The 18871-nt window shown below is 33.1% G+C and overlaps 1 protein-coding gene across 2 annotated transcripts in view; it reads right to left on the bottom strand.

Annotated features, from left to right (window-relative positions):
• LOC130239594 (regulator of microtubule dynamics protein 2) overlaps window positions 1-3585 on the bottom strand; it is a 120048-nt gene extending 116463 nt beyond the window's left edge. Inside the window, exon 1 of one of the 2 annotated variants that reach the window (XM_056470859.1) lies at window positions 3490-3585. The gene's annotated coding sequence lies outside the window, so the exon portion shown is untranslated. The remainder of the gene's footprint in view (window positions 1-3489) is intronic. The other variant, XM_056470857.1, reaches the window with a different exon arrangement.
• Between the last annotated feature and the right edge of the window lie 15286 nt (window positions 3586-18871).

The following is an 18871-nucleotide window of genomic DNA, read 5'->3' as shown; positions in this document are numbered from 1 at the left end:
CAAATATGATCGCAATCAGTGATTTGGTACAGTCAAGCAAAGTATGAATATCTTGTTTTGTAACAAGTTCTCACATGTCCCATAATCATCACATGTTCATTCAGTCAGTAGATACAAAGTAGTTGATTTTATATGGCTGTTTGAATGCATTCGACCACATGAGCATTTATGAAAGCAATGGACGTGGTCAAAATGGGAACAAAAGCTCAAAATGATTTAGATTGTGTTCACACTTGTACTTATCAGCCACTTGCAATCATAAATGCATTTTTTAAGTATAAACATTCATTCATTCTCCGTCGCCACAGCGGAATGAACCGCCAACTTGGTATAAACATTATAAATACATATTAGAAGATATTAAGCAATGACTGCTGGTTTACATATTGCTTACAGTTACTTACACTATACACTGAAAAAATAGATTAATTGGATTTACTCAGTTTTGAAGGTTAGTTGTTGCAAACAATTAATATGGGCTGAATTAAATTTTGTAATGTTCAACTTAATTTGTTTGTTTAAATTCAGCCCATACAAATTGTTTTCAACCATTAACGTTAACAAAATTTTGTAAATTCAATGAATTTTTTTTAATTGTAGTCGACAGTGACCAACAAAATAATGTGTTTACATTTTTTCGGTTTAGGCTAAACTTTCTCTGAACTACAATCATTGCTGTGAGAGTTTAAGTTTTGATTTGCCATTTTAATGATAAAAAAAATTACTTTCTGGTGAATGTGTGTGCTCTTAATAAAAATTTGATGCATTTTTATATATAATTGGCAATAATAATAACAATAATAATGATAATAATAATAATAATGATAATAATAATAATAATAATAATAATAATAATAATAATAATTCCTTAGGCAAAGCAAGGCAAACTTTATTTATAGAGCACAATTTTACACAACCGTAGTTGATCCAAAGTGCTTTACAATAAAATAAACTAGAAAATAAAAATAAAAACTGGTATTAAAAATACAAGGAAATATATATGTATAAAATACTAAAATACAAATAAAAATAACATGCATGCGTCACTCAAAGGCAAGAGAGTAAAAATAAGTCTTTAAGTTAGATTTAAAAGCATCCAATGAAGGAGAAATCCTGATGTTTAGAGGGAGACTGTTCCAGAGCCTTGGGGCTGCAACACAGAAAGCTACACAGGTACTGACCGGACACACACTTCAGTGGGCGACCATGTGAGAGTTGCAGAGAGCTAGCTGCCGGCAATATGACACTTATGTGTTGCATTGTGGACTCTAATAGTAAATATATCTCATTGCTTGTAGTAAATACACACCCTGACTTGGCGTGTAAGACAAAGACGAACACAGTTTTTTTTTTGTTTGTTTGTTTGTTTTTTGCCAAACTAAAGTGTTTTTGGAGCTTCATATGAGTACTGTTAAACCACTGATGTCCACAAAAGTAAATATTTTAACAACGTTTTATTATTCCTTTTCTGGACTTTGGGCTGTTTCTGTCTATGAAGGACGAGGGAGCTTTCTGATTAGATCGAAAATACCTTAATTTGTATTTTCGACGATGAATAAAGGCCCTCAGTGGATTGGAAAGACAAAAGTATTAATAGTGTAACAGCAAATCTCTCACAAAAGTTAACCTCTTTCTGTTTTTTTTAGGAGTACAAAACTAGAAACTTTCTGTTGGCCAACATGGCATATTCACATGACTAACTTAAACATATTTCACCCTCACGTGAAATTCCCAGTCATGCAGGTTCCTATTGAAATGTTTGCATTTTGCAGAAAAAAAAATGGCATGTGAGTGCACCTTACTGAGCACTTCTGTCCTCGTGTGAAAGTATTTATTTAGACAAGATGAATGTTAGCAATGAGCAGATGTGAGAGTGGATTAATGATTTCAAGATTGCGTTTAAAGGGATAGTTCAGCTAAAAATGGAAATTCTGTCACCATTTACAGAGCAGTTGACTGTACCTATCCCCAATAGTAAGGAGAAATAAATAACCATCAACTGTTTGGGTATTATCATTCTTCAAAATAGTGTTTTGTTTGATAGAAAGAAGCACTTATAGGTTTGAAGCAAGTGGAGAGTGGGTAAATGATGAAAGAATTTTCCATTTTTGGGTGAACTATCCCTTTAAGATTCCTCATTAAGTGAAACAGCAAGATGCGGTGAAAAAGATCTGCTCGTATGGTTGGCTGCGGGTGGACACAGATAAACAGTATGTCAGATTACAGGAATGCAGTTCGTGTTAGACCATAAACATCTGCTCGTCTACTTGTCTGGATCGTCTTTGCTTCATTTTATATCATCCGGCAAATAAACACCATCTTGCTTTCCACCATGTGAATGCAGTTTCCAAATCCTGATAGCTGTTTGGCTCACACATCAGGAAAACAAATCGCTAAAAGGGTTTTATATCGAACTCAGAAACCCTACTGCTGTTTGTTAAATGAATTGCAGACAGCAACGCATTACCCGTGCACATGTATCATACAAAATAGATTCATTTAAATGGATAGTTCACCCAAATATGATATGAAATATGAATTTTTTCACCCTTTACTCACCCTTAAGTGGTTCCAAACCATGAGGGTTTTTTTTTCTGTTGAACACAACAGAAGATATTTTGAAGAATGTTGATAATTGGTAGCCATTGACCTTTATAGTAGTTAAAGCAAACACTATGAATGTCAATAGCAACATTCTTCAAAATATCTTCTTTTGCGGTTAACAGAGGAAAGTAACTTGTACAGATTTGGAACAACCTGAGGGTGATTAAATGGATGACTGAACTTCATTTATGGGTGAACCGTCCCTTTAATGCCTAGAAAAAATCATTTCAACTTTCGTTTTTTATTTAGAAGAAAATGGTTTTGAAATTGTAGCAATTGACTATAGAATTCCACATTGCTGAGATTGATATTTAGATGAATATGTAAATATGTGCTGCACACTTTCCTATCAATAACAAAATAAATATGACAAAAATGACAGCAGTGAAAAAACAGCAGCACAGAAAGCGAAACAAAACAAAACAAAACAAAACAAAACAAAACAAAACAAAACAAAACAAAACAAAACAAAACAAAACAAAACAAAACAAAACAAAACAAAACAAAACAAAACAAAAACTATATTATTTAGAAAATTAGAAGCATTTGTTTCACGTCACAGAACAGAACTGAGGCTTTTGGCAGTGAGAGCAAACGTAACATTCTTTTCATTTTTCCCGTCAAAAACATCCTTCCCATAAAAATCAGCCAACAGGCTTTCTTATATAACCTTGGAAGTCAAGAACAGCTTTCATTTGTCACACACTGGCAATAAAATTCTTCATACTGTACATTTAAACAAGCCAACACTATTAAAAACAACAAGTGTTTCTACAGTCTCATGACACAAATCCCTTGAGCCATGAATTCAGTGTGTCTGATTAAGACCTTTTACCCTTAAAATGCGTGTGTGAATGCCTGAGGGGCAGAGGGCTGGCTACATACCACAGATACTTGTGTCCTGACTGTATCCCTGGCCACTGAGTGTTTGTTAGGAGCACACGCAGAGCCACTGAGCGCGTGCGGGACAGCTGCTCTGGAGCATGTGGAGTCGAGCTGAACATGCGACCGCACGCAACCACTGGATACTGATGCAACTTCTGCGTCAGCAAAATCAAAACATCACACCATCTGAACCAAAGAGACACACACAAATGCAGCTCATTAAATATATTTATTCAATGGTCTGTTAAAATTCTTGATTCTGATTGGATAGAAGTTGTGTTATAAAATTGTTAATGAATAGGTAGTTCCATTCATCTTTGACCCAACTGGTGAAATAGATTATCCCTTACATATTTATTATACATATTATATGTATATCCATACACATTATTTGTGTTTATATTACAGGGCTGTTGAATGCTTGATTCTGATTGACTGATGAACATTCTAGTGTGCAATTATTTTCAGATAAACGTAAAGCTACAGTAGATCCAGGCAGGTTTTGACTGCATTACAGTTCCATACACTCCATAATGATTTCAGTTATTTCAGTCTACGATAATAACAAAACAAAACAACAAAACAAAAAACAAGTAGATGAAAGCAAATCTAAAGTAGATCCAGGCAGGTTTTGTCCTCGTTACAGTTCCATATCACTGTTCCATATGCTGAATGATTTTAGTTGCTTCACAGTCTACGACAGAAACAAAACAAAACAAAACAAAACAAAACAAAACAAAACAAAACAAAACAAAACAAAACAAAACAAAACAAAACAAAACAAAACAAAACAAAACAAAACAAAACAACTAAAGTAGATAAAAGCACAACTAAAGTAGATCCAGGAAGGTTTTGACCGCATTACATTTCCATTTCACTACGCTGAATGATTTCAGTAATTTCACAGTCTACGATAGTCCAAAAACAAAACAAACCAAAACAAGTGAATAATAGCACAACTAAAGTAGATCCAGGCAGGTTTTGACCTCATTACACTTCCATATCACTACGCTGAATGATTTTCGTTACTTCACAGTCTAAGGCAGTAACAAAACAAAGTAAAACAAAACAAAACAAAACAACTAAAGTAGATCCAGGCAGGTTTTGACTGCATTACATTGCCATATCACTACGCTGAATGATTTCAGACACTTTACAGTCTACGAGTCCAAAAACAAAACAAAACAAAACAAAACAAAACAAAACAAAACAAAACAAAACAAAACAAAACAAAACAAAACAAAACAAAACAAAACAAAACAAAACAAAACAAAACAAAACAAAACAAAACAATTAGATAAAAGCACAACTAAAGTAGATCCAGGCAGGTTTTGACCTTATTACAGTTCCATATCACTGATTTTAGTTACTTCACAGTCTACAGCAATAACAAAACAAAAACAAAACAAAACAAAACAAAACAAAACAAAACAAAACAAAAACAAAACAAAACAAACAAAACAAAACAAAACAAAACAAAACAAAACAAAACAAAACAAAACAAAACAAATCAAAACAAAAAGATGAGATGGGATCCCATGGGATGGGATAGGATGATGGGATCAGATGAGATCCCAACTTATTTTGGAATGTGTTGCAAGAACCAAAATTGAAATAAAAAAACCCTAATAAAAATCATGAGGAACACAATAAATAATGCTTGTTGTGTTGTCTGCTATGAAACACAGGTAAATTTAGAAATCTCTACTTTTTTAAATTTTGTTTTCCATACTGTCCCAACTTTTTCTGATTTGGGGTTGTAGATAAAAGCACAACTACAGTAGCTCCAGCCAGGTTTTGACCGCATTATGCTAAATGAATGCTATACTGAATGATTTCAGTTACTTCACAGTCTATGAAACAACACGACACAAACTGAAACGAAACGACATGACACTAAACTTAACGCACAACCTAACAAAAAAAAAAAAAATGCACAACTAAACAAAACAAAAAGCACAGGTAAAGTAGATCCAGGCAAGTTTTGACCACATTACAGTTCCATACCATTACACCGTATGATTGCAGTTACTTCACAGTCAACGGCAGTCAAAAAATTTACGAAACAAAACTAAATGAAACAGGAAAAAAAAAACATTAAAGTTTTTGATCGAATTACACTTAAATATCACTAATCTGAATGATTTTAGTTACGTCACAGTCTACAAAAAAAGTAAAGCAAAAACTAAAGTAAACAAAAGGAGATCCAGCTAGGTTTTGGCCGCATTACAGTTCCATATCACTACGCTGAATGATTTCAGCTACTTCACAGTCTACTACAGTAACAACAAAACAAAACTGAAAGAAGCAGAAGCAAAAATTACTAACCAATGAGTTTACTCACTTCTTAAAAATAAAGCAACTAATCGCTTTTTACTTTTCAGTTATTTTTTATACTGATATGACAGTCACAAAACAAAACAAAAAGCAAAGCAAAACGAAACAAAAGTCTTTGGATGAGATGGACAAGAAAATAGTTCTACACACAGGAGCTGTTTGAGGACAAAAACCAACAAGTTTACTCACTTTTTAAAAAAACAAAGTAACAAATCACTTTTTATTTTGCACGTCTGATGGCTGAATTCATTTGTTTTATTTATACTGATATGGTGAGACCGTTAAAGCATTGCCAGCCAAACAGATTTATGACCTTATTCGCCAAAAGTCTGAATGAAAAACGATGGGAGAGAGTTTCTACAGTACTTCGACTGATATAGCACATAGTTTGACGTATTGCCCCAAAATCATGAAGAAAGTAAATAAATATGCCTGGCCAGGACTTCATTAACATTCCTTGACTGTTTGTAAAAGTTATCAAGTGTTTTAAAAGATTATCATACAGCCGTCACCCCACACATTGACCAATGCACTAGTCATAAGAGGAAAGTACAGAAGCATCTGAATGTTTTGGAGTGAGAAAATGTAGGATTTGGGGTGAATTACTCATTTGCAGTTGAAAAGTAAATAATTTAAAAAGTAAAATAATAATAATAATTTAATTTAATTATTTATTTTTTGTAGATTAAATATTTAAAAATTAAAATAATTATAATTAAATTATTATTGATGTCATATTGGCCTTTTTCGCTTATATATACTGGTATCACTTTACAAAATGTTTTTTAACATGGGTAATTTACATGAACAATACTTCTGCTGATTTATTTACAGTTTATATTCACATTTATTTCTAGAATCTATAAACATTAACAAGTTAAAATGAACATGATCTCACAAAAATTATCATGACTTTAACATTAAAAAGCATCCACCGTCTAAAAGGCATATTGGCTAACAGTGCGTTTCCTATACAGTAACAGATCAAGCATTAGATTTAGTTTCAATTTACAATGAAAACTGTTATGTTTATAATAACTTTCATTTTACATATCTCTCGTTATTTATTAAAGTTTGTTATATTTAATGTTATAGGTAACACTTTACAATAAGGGTGTATTAGTTGATGCATTAGTTAACATGAATTAACAGTGAACAACACATCTGTTAAGCATCAATTAATCTTTGTTAATATTAATAAAACATATTAATTTGAACAACACATCTTATTAATACAGTAGTAAATGTTAGTAAAACAATAAATAATGTTGAAGTAGTGTACACTTTACAATAACACTTTAATAACTAGGTTATTTACAATAACAAGGTAGTAAATTGTTAACACATTTGAATAACATGCCGGTTTTGGTAAGCTTAAACTTGCATATTATTCATGTTTGTTAACCATTTGTTTACATAATTTACCATTAACAAAGCATTAGTTAATAGAATTATGAACCTTATTGTGAAGTGTACACTACTTCAACATTATCTAACATTTGTTCACTAGTTGTTCATGTTAACCAAGGCATGTGTTAACAAATGTATTAACTAACACATTAATATACGTTTAGTTTACATATATTTAGTATCGCTTAATAAATGTGTAGTTCATTGTTAGATCATGTTATCTGGTAACACTTTATTTTGATGGTCCATTTGAGTATTAGTAGTCTGTCTGCTTAATATCTGTTGATATTTCTCCTTCAACAGACATTTAACTGACTACAAGAAAATTTGCAAGTACATGTCAACTTACACTAACACTAACCCCAACCCTAACCTAACAGTCTACTTATAATCTAATGAGAATTAACTGGCATGTAGATGCATTGTAACTCAAATTCAACAAACGGACCATCAAAATAAAGCCTGATCTGTTATTGTCACGCCTGGGCTGTCTCAGGAAGGCAAAGGATCGCAGGACTGACATGGAAGAACATAGGAAGCACAGGAGACTCAGGAACGACATGGGGTGTAGACAGACATTACTAAGAATACCGGACAACGACTGAACAACACACAGGACTATAGGACATGATGACTATAATGACACACGGGATGAACACAGGTGAAACTGATGAACATAATGAAATAACGGGAAACAGAACTAAAGAGCTTATGGGGAAGCCTATTAGTTATCTAATAAATGAACAAATGCATGTGTAAGTAAACATGAACATGATTTATATATAAATTATAAAAATAATTAAATAGCGGCTGCTAAATTACAGACATTTACCGTAAAATAACAGACAGTGAATCAAATAAATTTACCAGAAATTTAAATGCAAGTAAATTTCTGTAATTTAATGGCCGTTATTTTACAGGGTTTTAAATATAAGCAATAATAACGAATTTTTTTACAGTGTATTAAATAGCACATTCATTTGTTTAGTTAACATTAATAAATATTAACTAATGCTTTACAGATGTGTTGTCTACTGTTAATTCATGTTAACTAATGCATTAATTAACATTGACCAATACACCCTAATTATAAAGTGTTACTGTTGTATTAATGTTTATTGGAGAAATTTAGTGCCATGATGGTGTTTTGTATGTGTGTAAATACCTAACTTACTGAATTACTCTTTTATTTTTTTATAACTCATGGGAAACTTACTGAACTACTCTATTACTTCTATATATATATATTAGTATTTTCTTCCTCAGCTTGTGGAAAAAGTGTAATTCAAGTGTAATTTCTCTCCATCACCACATTTTTTGGTGACTGTCAATATATTAAGGTATATTAAATTCATTTACAACATTATTAAACACCTTACTCATTGTCAGCTGATCATTACAACATTAATTCAGTCATTCATCTAATTTTCCTTCGGCTTAGTCCATTATTTATCAGGGGTCGCCACAGCGGAATGAACCACCAACTATACCAGCATATGTTCCAGCATACACTCATACCCAATTCACCTATAGCACATGTCTTTGGACTGTGTGGGAAACTAAAGCCCCTGGAGGAAACCCAAGCGAACATGGGGAGAACATGCAAACTCCACACAGAAATGCCAACTGGTCCAGCTGGGACTCGAGCAAGTGACCTTCTTGCTTTGAGGCAAGAGTGCCAACCATTGAGCCACAATGCCACCCTAAAACATTAATGTAAACAAATAATACTTTATTTTTAAGTTACTAATGATTTATGCATGTATTTATATTATTTATAGAAGAAAAAAGAAAGCTTTTCTTCAATTTGACTTGTGGGAAACCTTTAAGGAGTGTTGACAGGGATTTGAATAATCACTCTGGAAATCCTAAGAGCTTTAATGTACGCTTCAAAATCAGTTGGATGGGAGTTTTCTGATGGTCATCTGTTCCTCTGGAATTTTATTTACTGACTAAACTGATAAAGAGTGACTTTCCGGATATTCTGAAGGGAGTGACATGCTGTTTCCCTATGGGACTGAGAAAAAAAAGACTTGTGGAATTTACAGATAAGGATGGCAAAATAATTATGGGAAACTAATTATACCTCTCAACATACAATGACAAGTTGAACAACCTAAAATCTTACATCTGGGATAGAAGGTAGATTAAAATTCATGTGATACAATTTTAAAAAATGAAGGATAAGTAGTAAGAGGAAATGTTTTACCCCAAACATATGTGCAATTCCATGCCCTCTGACCATAACCTGATCCCAGACCAGATCTAATGAAAACCAGACCCACCTGTGGGTCATTAATATGCAGTGCATTTCACACGTGTCTTTCATATACAGTATGTCACAAATATTTAGGATAATATATTAGACTCAAAATTTGGATGATTTTAAATATTTGCATTACTTTTGTATGAAGTAATAATAACATAATAGAGTTTATCTTTATTTTTCCTATTCTCTATTTCAAACCATTTTTAAACAAATCATGTTTTCTTGGTTCCTTGGATTTACTCTTTTTTTTAAGTTAATTGGTTGTAAACAGGTTATTTGGGCTGAATTTAAACAAACATATTAAGTTGAACATTACTAAACTTAATTTGCTTGTTTAAATTCAACACATTTATATTGTTTGCAACAATAATTTTTTTCTGTGTAGCTGCTTCTCACTCAGGGCTGTCTATGCTATTGAGGGAGAGATCATCACTAATGGCCTGAGCTTTCCCCCTCTGATGACACGTACAACATGTAGTTGATTGATTGATTGATTGATTGATTGATTGATTGATTGATTGGTTTTATTTTGACAATTCTAACAAAAATTCTTTCAAAAACTGTCGAAGATAAAGTACACAAAAAAGCCACAGGCTTATTTCCATTGTGGTCCTCGATATTCTTAAAAAATGAACAAACAAATTATAAATGGAGTTCAAACATCATCAGCTCAGCAACACAGCACAACAAAACTATCCTCAACTTCAACTATAAAAAAACACTTCTTAATTTCCCTTTAAAAACACTCTCAATTTTAATCTCTATGAAAATCGAGTTCCTTTTTTTCATCAGGGGTCACCACAGTAGAATGAACCGCCAACTCATCCAGCATTTGTTTTACACAGCAGATACTCTTCCAGCCGCAACGCAGTACTGGAAAACACTTGTAGCGCATGTCTTTGGATTGTAGGGGAAACCCACGCCAACACGGAGAGAACATGCAAACTCCACACAAAACTGCCAACTGACCCAGCCAGGACTCGAACCAGTGACCTGCTTGCTGTGAGGCGACAGAGATAACCACTAAGCCACTGTGTCACACCAAGTTTGCGTTTTTATACAAATAAAATCATATAAATTTGTGCGAATTAGCCACTTTTCTGAGAATATGTAAAATAGTTTCCTTCAGAGATCCTTTCTGATAGGTCAAAGGGTTTAAACGAGGGTTTCAAAGGTCATAATTCTGAAAGTCTGTTTAAAATAAAAAATATATGTATGTTACGAGTTCAAGAGTCACCGCATCACAGGAATGACCTCATAATACAAAGACACAAAGCAAAAAAATAAATGAAAGACACATGTGGCCACTAAAACTCAGACCAAATGCTTTTACATACTTCAGAAACCTCCACTATACAATACGCCTGCTATATTTATTATTCATCCAGTCAAGAATGTGACCTGTGTAGATACTTTTCCCCATCTGTATTTATTTACATTTAACATATATCCCAACTCTTTATTCTGAAGTACAATGCTGAGTCCTCCTCTGGCAGAAGTGCATTCTGGGAGCTGACTAGCCTTTAATCAGTTTGACTCCCACTCTGTGACCACACGCGCCCTGTAATAAACTCTGACTGTGCTGCTATTCTCAAGGAATAAATAGATGCGCTCTGGGCTTGTTCTTTCTGGATGGTTGTTTTTTTTTTTTGTTCACCACACCACCATCTGATCACAAAACGACATGCTCCCGGAAACGGCTACTGGAGTTCTTTTGGGAACAGAGAACGGAGTCCTTCATTAGCCTCCATTATTGGAAAAGGAAGTGCCTGCATTGTTATTTATATTTTAAAAGCATTTAATTAAGGGGTTTAGGCTTTTTGAGGGGTTTTAGAAAGATTTTGGAAAACTAACAGTTACTAAATGAAGAAAAGAATTGCTGTGAGAATGTTTTAATTTCAACATTATTTAATTTAACATTAACATTAATTTAAAACTAACATTCAACATTAGTTTTAATTAAATTTAATGTATATTTTCATGGCTTGTTTCCAAAACAAAATTAAAGTAAATTAAATTAAATTAGGCAGTGCGGTGGTGCAGTGGGTAGCACGTTCGCCTCACAACAAAAAGGTCGCTGGTTCGAGCCTCAGCTGGGTCAGTTGGCATTTCTCTGTGGAGTTTGCATGTTCTCCCTGTGTTCACGTGGGTTTCCTCCGGGTGCTCCGGTTTCCCCCACAGTCCAAAGAGTGAATTGGGTATGCTAAAATTATCTATAATTTATTTATAAGCCTGTTTCCAAAAAATAAAATAAAATAAAATTGCTAAAATTAATCAAAACTGTCAGTTTGTTTGTGATGTATTCGGGATAGAAATTTGGAAATTAAGAATTTAATTGCTGTGAGAATAAAATAAAATAAAATGAAATAATTTTTTTACAATAGAACTTTAAAAATGAGTTTAATTGCTAATTTAATTGCTGTGAAAATGTCTTAATTTCAACATTATCATTTTTAAAAGATTTTAATATATATAAGCTTTTTCCATATAAATTAAATTAAATCAAATCAAAATCCAACCCAATCCAAACAAATTAAAATTAAAATGTAAAAAATTCAGATTTTTTTTTCAAGTTTTGTTGTCAGTTGTTGTCAGTTTGTTTCTGATGTATTCTTCACAATAGAAATTTGAAAATGAATAATTTAATTGCTGTGAGAATACTTTAATTTCAACAAGATCACAAGATTTTAATATATATTTTATAAGCTTTTCAAAAAAATTTTATAAAATCAAATCAAATTAAAAAAGAACGATTGTTTTTTATTGTCAGTTTGTTTCTGATATATTCTGTATAGAAATTTGTAATTGCAAGTTTATACAGTGCAATTCTAAAGAATTTAATTCGGTCATAATTGCAAGATATAATTTCAATATTGTTTAAACTTCCACCAAATTCTATAAATTGTCCAGAAAACGGCTGAAACTTTGTATTACTAGCAGTTCTTCAGATGTATTGACCCTTCATGATGGATTACTTCACTCACAATAACTTAATTAGAAATTAAGTGCCAAAAGTGAGTCAGAATTGAGATATTCAAATATGTATTTAATGCTAAATATAATGAACGAATTATTTATTTTTTATAAATGAATGAATGAATAAATATGTATAAATATAATGTTTTTCAATTGAATCTGTTAATATTTGAATTGAATTAGAAAACTTCTCATTGAATTAGTGAAAATGACCAAACATCTGATTAAAAGTTTTATGACAGCACTACCAACATTTTTAATTCAAGTCTCTTGGTAATTTTTATTTCTTGATTAAGTCATTTATAATTTATTTTTAGCATGAAGCAGCTAGGAGGTTTTTCTTTTGTGTACCACTAAAGAAAAACAGGTCTGAAACAACACGAGCATGAATAGATGATTACAAAATGTTCATTTAAGGATGAACTCTGCCTTTAAGGCAAGCAGAACCTCATGAGTTTGGAGGTGATCAGCCTTCAGGGATGAATGTGTAAACAGTGAAAGTGGGAGGCTGAGAACATTTTGTACATGAGCTGCATGAAAGAAATGTTTCATGATTGTGCAAGCCTACTACGACTCTTGTCTTCAATAAGTGCTTTCAACAGAGGTATTGAAGCTAATAATCACATATTTCTTATATGCTTTCTTCCTGTTTTTCACTGAAATGTAAAGATGCCAAATGTCAGCAGGTGATGTAATTATAATTCACTGACATAAAAAATACTTCACACTAATTTATAAAAATCACTTGGCAAACCCACTTGGTAATAAACATTAAGCAACTGCACACATACAGAAGAATTCTTTCATGACAACAGAAATGAGATTTAGTATAGTAATGAACAGTGTTGGGGGTGACGCGTTATAGGTAACACATTACAAGTAATGCACGATAAATTATAATATTACTTTTCTAAATTAACAAGGCATTATTTTAAAAAATGAGTAATATTATTTGAGTTACTAAAAAAAAATGTTATGCGAGTTACTTTTTACCTTGCTCAATATGCTTTTAAAATATAGATTGCGAAATAAAAATGACCTTAGTCAGGTTGAATCATACACTCAATGAGAGAGCATGCTGCGAGGGAACAAACAGTCTGCTCGCACTCACCATCATCATCAGGTCTCCTTTTTCACAGCAGATGAGTCAGTGTACTGTTCTAGTAACTGAATAACCAACACAATCTCATGGCAATTCGCAACTTTTTTTATTTAGTGGCTAATTCGTATGAATTCGTACAATCTAATTCGTACGATTTAGTACGATTTGCTCATCCCCCAATGATGGTTGGGTTTAGGGGTGGGGTTAGGTGCCACGCCTCCTTTTTAAAATCGTACAATTTTGTACGACTGAACTCGTACGAATTCGTATGAATTAGCCACTAAACTGACAAAACGTAAAATACTTACGTTTTCTCGTGAGATCAGGCTAACTCAGGATATTGGTTAATTTCGAGTCAGGGGGTATCCGGTTAAAAACGAAGTAATTAAGTACTTACTGAAGACGCAAACCATTTCATGACACTCCGTTCAATTTAATGAACTGGTTCGACCAGTTCACTTAGAAGATCCGGTTATAATAAACAATTCATCCTAGAATCGCTCGTCATCAAATATAATAATTAGTAATATAACGCATTACTTTCCATAAAAAGTAACTAGTAATGCAACTAGTTACTTTTTGAGGAGTAACTCAATATTGTAATGCATTACTTTCAAAATTAACTTTCCCCAACACTGGTAATGAATATGTAAAATTTTGATGGCTTTGTTCTAGGTGGTTTTAGTTTTTAGCTGGAAATGGTGTTTGACTGCTAATCATCGTAGGTTTAAACTTGGCTGGGGTCTATAAAAATCCATCTAAAACCATCACTACAAATATAGACAGCACAAAAAACATTGTAAACCTAAAATTCATGGTCTGCTGCTCTTTTTTTCTCTTAGAGAGAAAAATGGAAAACTTGAGACCCAAACAGCACCTCAAAACTCAAACAGTCCCTTACTCGCATTTCAGTTCTTCAGGAGGTTTTCGAAAGGTCAGGAAATTAAAAAGAATGTGTGATGTAACTGGATGGAAATGCAGAAATTCTAAATTCATTAAAAGAAAATGAGATGGACAGTTTTATAAATATTTGCTTTTGATTAGTTGGAGGAACGAGAAAGAGCGAGATCAGTGTCTAGTGCTTCAGAACCACAGGATTCAACTCACAAGACAATGTTCTCACTGAAAAGCCAAGTTTCTTTAGCAACATTTATTTACAAATTTGTTCCTGACATTAATGTATTTTACACTTTCAGAATTTCTTCAACAAGGTAAGTGCTTGTGTTTTTATGCAGTTCTACGCCTAAAAAAACCTCAAAAGGCGGTTTTCACAGCGATGCATGTAGAAGAGCCATTTTTGGTTCCACAAAGAACTCCAGATTAGAATTCTACACTATAACTTTCTGGGGAAGTAATTTCTTCTAAATTTAAAATAAATATAAATAAAAACATGGCATGTTCTTGAAGATTTATATTCATTTTTACACAATACCAAAGTTTTAACTTCAGAAAAGATAAGAAAGGAATATTAGGTGGAATGACTCCTATTTTCAACACATGAAAAAAATATTCTGACTAAAAATATTTTATTGTTTTATTTGAAATTCTGAAGAAAAGTTATCAAGTGGTATAGAATAAAACAAATTTTAACATTTGGTCAAACCCATAGCTGTTTACCCACTGGATGGTTTTCCCATCACAAGCATTTTCTAAGTTACGTATTGTCAGAAAACCCTAACGTCGTTGGTAAAAAGCGTATTAAATTGTATGCATGAGATCATACGAATTCATAAGAATTAGCCACTAAATCAAAAAGTTACAAATTGCTGTGAGATTGTGTTGGAAAACATAACATTTTTAAAAGGAGGTGTGCCCCAAAATGCCACACATAACCCTATGGGGGATGAACAAATGTTGGTTTCAATGATGCCAGCAGTAAAATCTTAGGCTGTGGACAATGTGAAACATGTATTGTTCTTTGATGAGTGCACCTTCACTGTCTTTCCCACATCCGGGAGAGTTACGGTGTGGAGAAGCCCCAAAGAAACGTACCACCCAGTCTACTGCATGCCCAGAGTGAAGCATGGGGGTGGATCAGTGACGGTTTGGGCTGCAATATCATGACATTCCCTAGCCCAATACTTGTGCTAGATGGTCTCATCACTGCCAAGAACTACCCAACCATTCTGGGGAACAATTCTGAGATTGCATTGGAATTTTATGCTCAAGTAATTTTTTTTAAAGACACATTTGAGAAGAATTCTCCATGATCCTGCTGCAATAATTCACTTCTATTCATGTGTTTGCACTGACCGTGTATGTAACTTACTTACACAAATAATTTCATGTTTGGTGTGAATGCAACATGAAAGAAACTGAACATTTTTTAAGTGGTCTCTCAATTTTTTTGTTGCTGCATAAAAAGCACCATAAGCAATATGATATGTCCGATTCACTGAAATGGCTTTCAAATAGCAGTATTTTTTTTCAGGTCTCTCACAGGATCACTGTGTAAAACCCTTGACACTAGAGGAAGTGACTTCAGCGGCAGCAGTTAGTCAGCTCTCTTGAGTTTTCATCTAACAAACAGCCATTCACAGACTCGGACCGTTCAGAGGTCCAAAACAAGCCAATTTGAAACTGGGAAAATCAAGTAATTCTTTCACAAACAGCACAGCATTTCCATCACCAACTCTGAACTCAAATAGTCTCTTCTGGTGGGAAGAACTGGAAAGATTCCTCTAAACTCCTGTGTCCACAAGTGCTTTCACAGCAATTATATGGTCACTACAGCTCGACAAACACGAGGACAATACTCCATTTCTTCCTGAGACCATGTGCTCTCCACATGTGACATCATGCCCACAAAACACAAAAAGGCTTCATTCAGAAAGCTTGTTGTCTAATAGTGGTCGTTTCACTTAACTGAATGATTGTTAAAATTTAACAAATCATCCACAAGTGTTAAGATCCAGGCCTGCAGAAACATGGTTAGCCTCTGTGCAGGCGGTCAATGAAGGGTCACATGTGGTAGAGAGGAACGTGGCACTGGATCAGGAGGCAGATGTTCACATACAGCTGTAAACCTTCAATGCAATGGGCAAAAGTAAATTTGAATATTTGTATTTCTCAAACCACAGCAAAATTAATCCTTTTTATTTTACAGTAATGTTTTATGTTGTAGAACAGTAAGTTACAATGTCAGACTTTCAAAATATCAAAATATTTTCAGATAATATGTTTTCAGATAATAGATTAATATTAAAAGCAGTGGAATATTTAATTTTTTTCAAATGTTTCTAGGGTGGTCGGCCTAAAAATTAAATTGTGATAGTATGTTTTTCTCTATTAGGATGTATATGTGTATCTGTATATATACATATTAGCGCTGGGTAAAAATCAATGGCGATTAATCTACATATGTGTATACTATGTACATTTCTTATGCATATATAAACACACATGCATGCATATATTTGAGAAAATCTGAGATATAAAATATATAAATGTATATGATACAAATTATATAAAAATATAAATATCTATATAACAAAAATATATATTTTTATTTCTATATGTGTATTACATATACAAAATAAACATATATAATACACACATATTATTATATATTAGTCTTTCCCAGAACTAATGGGGCTCTATTTTAACGATGTGCCCTGGCACATGGTCTAACAAGGTTGTGCTTACTCTTTTAAGGAGTTATGGGTGTGTTTTGAGCATAACGTGCATTAAACCAATCAGAGTCTCATCTCACACTCCCTTTAAGAGTCAGTTGTGTCGCACTATGGCACATTTGCTATTTACATGGTGGACTTTGTAAATGAACAAAAACTGAATGCTTCACTAGCGAGAAAACAGTTAAACAGACCATCTGCAGTGAGGATAAAGAAGGAGCCTCCTCCATTCGGCCTCTTTACTTTCTCTTTACTTTACTCCTTTAATCCAAACACACGTCCTTTTCTTATGCACCACATGGTGATGCATACATCTCCAAAACCTGACATATGGACAAATCTAAACTTGTTATTATTAAGATAATTATGCATATAATAAATAATACTGCTAATAATAATAACATTATACATTATTATGCAAATTTTCATGATTAAACAGGAAAAAGCCCCCCGAGTTGAAGGCGGCATGGAGGCAGTGGTTTTTCTATTTATGTAGAAAATAATATTTTTCATAACATTTTAATCCTTAAATTTTTTCCATATGTAAAGATAATTGTGTATTGCTATACATCATGTATTTATTAGGTGTTTTTAATAAAAAGTGTTTTGGACCACATAGGTGCATAACATACTTGCTCTGCGCTGGACTTTAGACCAGGTTTTAGGTGGTCAATGGCACAGTCTATTACAATTCATCAAAATAGCAACACACCAACAATGCCCCTAACACACCTCCTTTTTAGACTGGCACACCCATGAGTCCACAAAGTGCCGCAAATGGTTTTGCTATTCAAACAACGTGGCGCAAAACGTGAATATTACAGTTGCGCTGGTCTGAAAATCTCAACAAATTGCGCCATACATGTCTTGCGCCTTATTGCGCCAGGTGTATGATAGGACCCATAGTCTCTCTTTATCTGTGTGTGTGTGTGTGTGTGTGTGTGTGTGTGTGTGTGTGTGCGTGTGTGTGTGTGTGTGTGTGTGTGTGTCTAAACAGTTTCTTGGCTTTACCTTTATTTTTGATGCATCCAGTATGAACTGATATAGATTATTTTTCTAAAAATCTCAGCTTGGGTTTTAGAAATGCTAAAAGTCATATAGATCTGCATAAATAAATAGTGAGAGTATCCCTTTAAGATTTTTTTTGTCCTGATCTGCACTGCAGACTGTTACCTACATAGGCAGTTGCCTTCTAAGGCAGCATCTAAACTCATCTGGAAGCTCATAAGATACTGATTTGGAACGCTCTATATAACCAGCAATTCTGTGAACCACAAAAATAGCACCTGACGCAAAGCTTGCTCAGTCTTGAATTCATTTCCATTTGTTAACAATTTGCTAATATACAAACTTACAAATATACTACATTAAGATTACATGTTAGTTTTAAGGTTTAGTTTAATCATTTTTTATGCTCAGTGTATCATTTTCTTCATCATTGTTTTTTTTTTTGAGTGTTTACTGTTTCAAAAAATGTATGAAGTTTTCATATAGAGTATAAATTATTCATATTTAATACACATATGATGTATTAAAATACTGTCTAAGTTTAAGGTAAATTATATTTTGGTTGTAGTGCATTTCCTTCTTCGTCTTAACATGTTTTACTTCATTTAAATGTACAATTTTCCCTCTTAATTTAACTTTTGCCCTGAA

Source organism: Danio aesculapii, chromosome 13, assembly GCF_903798145.1.
Source record: "Danio aesculapii chromosome 13, fDanAes4.1, whole genome shotgun sequence".
Taxonomy (NCBI): Eukaryota; Metazoa; Chordata; class Actinopteri; order Cypriniformes; family Danionidae; genus Danio; species Danio aesculapii.
The sequence above is the reverse complement of the archived record's forward strand: the minus strand, read 5'-3'. Positions and strand labels throughout refer to the sequence as shown.